Source organism: Opisthorchis viverrini (genome assembly GCF_000715545.1).
Source record: "Opisthorchis viverrini unplaced genomic scaffold opera_v5_116, whole genome shotgun sequence".
In the NCBI taxonomy this organism is placed as follows: domain Eukaryota; kingdom Metazoa; phylum Platyhelminthes; class Trematoda; order Opisthorchiida; family Opisthorchiidae; genus Opisthorchis; species Opisthorchis viverrini.
The window spans coordinates 839,981-844,021 of NW_008751772.1; positions in this window are offsets into that span (position 1 = coordinate 839,981).

Here is a 4,041-nt window from a genome sequence, read left to right on the forward strand (position 1 = left end):
TTATGACGGATCTGTCGTAAACATATATTGAAACTTCCTTCTGATCTGCTGTAAACTAGTCCCTTCAGGCACTCTAGCAAAATACCCTTGTCCTTATGTGAAGCTACGGATATGTTATTCAGATGATCCGTGAAGTTCCTAACTACGTGGAATGAACAGAAATGGATGTGCACCCATGGCAGATGCTGGTTTATTGCGGCAAGCTGTGCCGCATGCCGGTCGCAGATAACCGTTTGAACCCTACTCACCTCCGACATGGTTTTACAAAAATGTCGGAGGACCCGTTCATACGATTCGGCGGTTTCATTTTCAATAAAACCGTAGTAAACACTTCATCCTTTCCCGCGACAATCTATAACGACAACGTGCCACAGGTGATACGATCCACGATTACACTGCGTGGTCGAATCAAAATGCAGTACTTCGTTATACATGCTGAACATTTCTTTCAGTTCATTTAGTGAGAAACCTAGAAACTTTAGACGTTTAGTTTCTGAACACCGCACTACGTACAAACAGCCGCGATTATCAATTAGGTGCTTTATGCACTCTAATTCGTTGGACGGTTGCGTGACCTCTCGACATCGGCTACGCATGTTTCTCAGGTCATAGTCAGCGAGTACTATATTCCAATGTTGTCTTACGTAATCACGGATTTCCGCGTTAGAATGGAATGTTTCCATCAACGTGAAAATCTCTGACTCCTGATCTGCACTCAATCTGCGGTTAGTGTAATATACACTGGGAAAATGTCCAAAGGTAATGTGGAGGTGCCGCATATTCACCTTCGACACGGGTATCCCACCGCTTCCCAAATCATACACCAGGTAAATCAACGCGGAGCATCCAAAGTCTGCTTGCCTAAGGGCATAAGCGATACTAAGTTATTTATCAGTTAATTACTTAGGTTTAGGGCAGCTTCTCTGCTTATTATGAATGCAGATCATAGTCAGGGAGTACTATATTCCAATGTCGCCTGACGTAATCACGGATTTCCGCGTTGGAATGGAAGGTTTCCATCAAAGTAAATATCTCGGACTCCTGAGCTGCACTCAATCTGCGGTTAGTGTATACACTAACTAGTGTATATACACTAGGAAAATGTTCAAAGGTAATGTGGGGGTGCTGTATGTTCACTCTTGACACACGCATCCCACCGCTTCCCAAATCATACACCAGGCAATTCGACGCGGGGCATCCAAAATCTGCTTGCCTAAGGGCACAAGCAATAATAAGGTATTTATCAGTTACTTGGGTTTGGGGCAACTCCTCTGCTTATTATGGATGCATACATACTGAACCCAGTAATATTCGTGGTAAGCTGGTATTTCCAGACGCCGTTTTGCCATCTGCCGTTCTCTAGATATACTGTTTCGAATCACGTAGCTTGTTCCAGTTTGCCGCTGCAACTGCGACAACTTGGCCTGGAAAACACCAAGGGTGGGGAATGGCCCCATACCAACNGAAGTAGCACAGACCACCGCCATTACTGTTGCAGGAATGCGGCCGCCATCTGGCGGATCCATCTTTCATACCACTACCACCATTGGATATTCATCACGTGACAAGTTCCAGCCAATCATTTACTAAAGTTTCGCTTGTGCATGAATCGACTTCCCTCGACAGCCGGTGGCTGTTCGCAAAATGGGATTGGTTTCTCGAAATCTACGGCATTTTCAGACTTGACACTTCATAGTGTAGAACGTCTATGTATAATGTATATGCTCCTGTATTATTGAAAATCATCTACTAAGGCGATTTGTTTAAGTGAGCAAATGCTCAAGGTCAATAAACACCACCGACTGTGGATACGCTGCCTGATGATAAAAAATCGCGCATGGTGAAAAGCGTTGACTCACTTACACTAGACGTAACTTTCAGGTCGTTTTCCATCAGAAGAAATTTCCTCAACATTCTAGAATCTAAATGGCCCTTGAAGATGCAAAATATGCGTAGGTGCATATGCATATGCACATGTGCAAACAAATTTCGGTCGATGATTCCTGTTGCCAGTAAAAAATTCCGTAGTGCACCTCAATTATTTGCAAGAAGCCGTGCACGTTTGCTGGCAAAAACCGGAGTTTTCCTTTATGGGTTGCGAATTATGCTAGGAAGTCCTCGGTTTATCGATTAGTAACATGCAACCTACGCCGATCATAGCGGAAGGCTGAACGAACCTAACCGACGCACACGACTAACATGCGGCTAGGGGAACACGATGCCCAACTAACTAGCCACATAGAACCTACGTCGATCATAGCGGACAGCTGAACGAACCTAACCTAACCCACACTTGTTTTGCAAGAAAATGCATTGTGCGTCTAGCCGCTGGCTGCTCGATGTGCTCTCCAATAACGCACGGCAACTGTTTTTCCCTGCCAATGCTGGTCTAGTGGCATTATACTTCGTATAATGGTGGCATTATACTTCGTATAATGCCCACCCCTAATGATGCTGTCTCTTTTCTTAATCCCCTGTGCCCACAATCCTCGCCGGCCATGCTTTTATGCCGACTAACATTATTATCATACTGACGGCATATCAACCACAAGTTGGGAACTAAAAATTATCGTTATCATATATACCATCAAACTACGGATTCCAAGGAGCGGCCGCGCATTGGAAGCAAAATGCTTTTTTTCTGCAAAAAAAATTTGAGAGTGGAATAAGACTTCTTAGACCAAAATGACACATTTTTTTGCACACGTGCTCAAAACAAAAATAAACCAAATCTACTTTCATTTTGTTGCGAAGTAATTTTATTTAGTCGAGATACCTCAGTTCTGATAGCATTCTTGTGGCCAATTTTTGTACTCGTCCCATTTGCAGGTTTTCGCCATTTTTATGCACTACAGAGCTAAAGCAGCTCAGTGGTCTAGGTGCAGAAATACTGAGTTGAAATCTGCTGTTCGAACCCAGCCTCTATATCTCGACTGCTGGGGCTTGGGCTATCTGGCAGTGTTTCGTTCTTCCTAAAGACCAGACTCTATGACAGGCCAACAGTTTCGGCAATTTTCCTAATCCATAGTGTGATGAGGTACCGTAAAACCCACAAAAAAATCTTGTGGAAGTCATTTGCCCTGATGGTGCGCCACACTTCCAGCTATTCGCAAAGGTCGACTTTCTTTTCTCCAGTCTACCAGTTAGGTTCTGTTCTCCACGTACATTTTCAACACTTTACGACCGTTTAGCAGGCCTAAATATGCCAAGTCCGGTTCTCGCTAGCTGAGCCATTTTCCGCTTGTCAGTTGCTATATTTCGCCCAATTTTTTGGACGGTCGTCAAACGGTCGTGTAAACGAAATGCCCCTCAGTCAGGTAACGGCTTCTGATTACTTGAATTACTCTCAGAGTGATCGAAGCAATGCAGCTGAGAGACAAAGGCGATATCGTTTCAGAAAGCGTGAACTTTCTTCTCGAAGCTGTTCACTGTGTGGGCGCGGAAATATGTCGGAGCACCGATATGGGTGTAATAATTCGGAAAATGCAGGAAGCTTAAGCTCTCCTCCAACCCAGTCTGGTAGATAATTATATAACGGATTATTATTATGCCCGCAATCTTGAAACTTTTTAGATGTGATTGCACTTTCCACAGCAGCGGAACCTGCGTTGTCCGCCACAGAACAGGCCTCGGAGTACTTCAACCCAACACCATGTAGATGGTAATTAGTAGGGTATCTAGCTATACATCTCCTTTTAAGACTAAGCAATTCCGTTCTGGGAGCAACATTACCAAACACCTCGAACGCTTTCTATGCGCTATGCCCTGGCGCATCTGCCGGTGTCCCTCAAATACAAGCGTACGTTACTGTTCGTTCTGCGTCAGCACCATCCTGATTTGCCGAAGGACCCAAGAACTCTGCTTTGCACATTAAGAACGACAACTTATAAAGCTATTGCCGGAGGTGTTTATCTCCACGTTGGATTGCGAGTTGGTTTGCGTAAAGCCTGTTTGACAGCCAAAATGCGCAGCAAACTAAGATGGTTCAACGTTGTGCTTCACATGGATGGCGTCATTTTACACGGGTCGTCGAGAAAACAG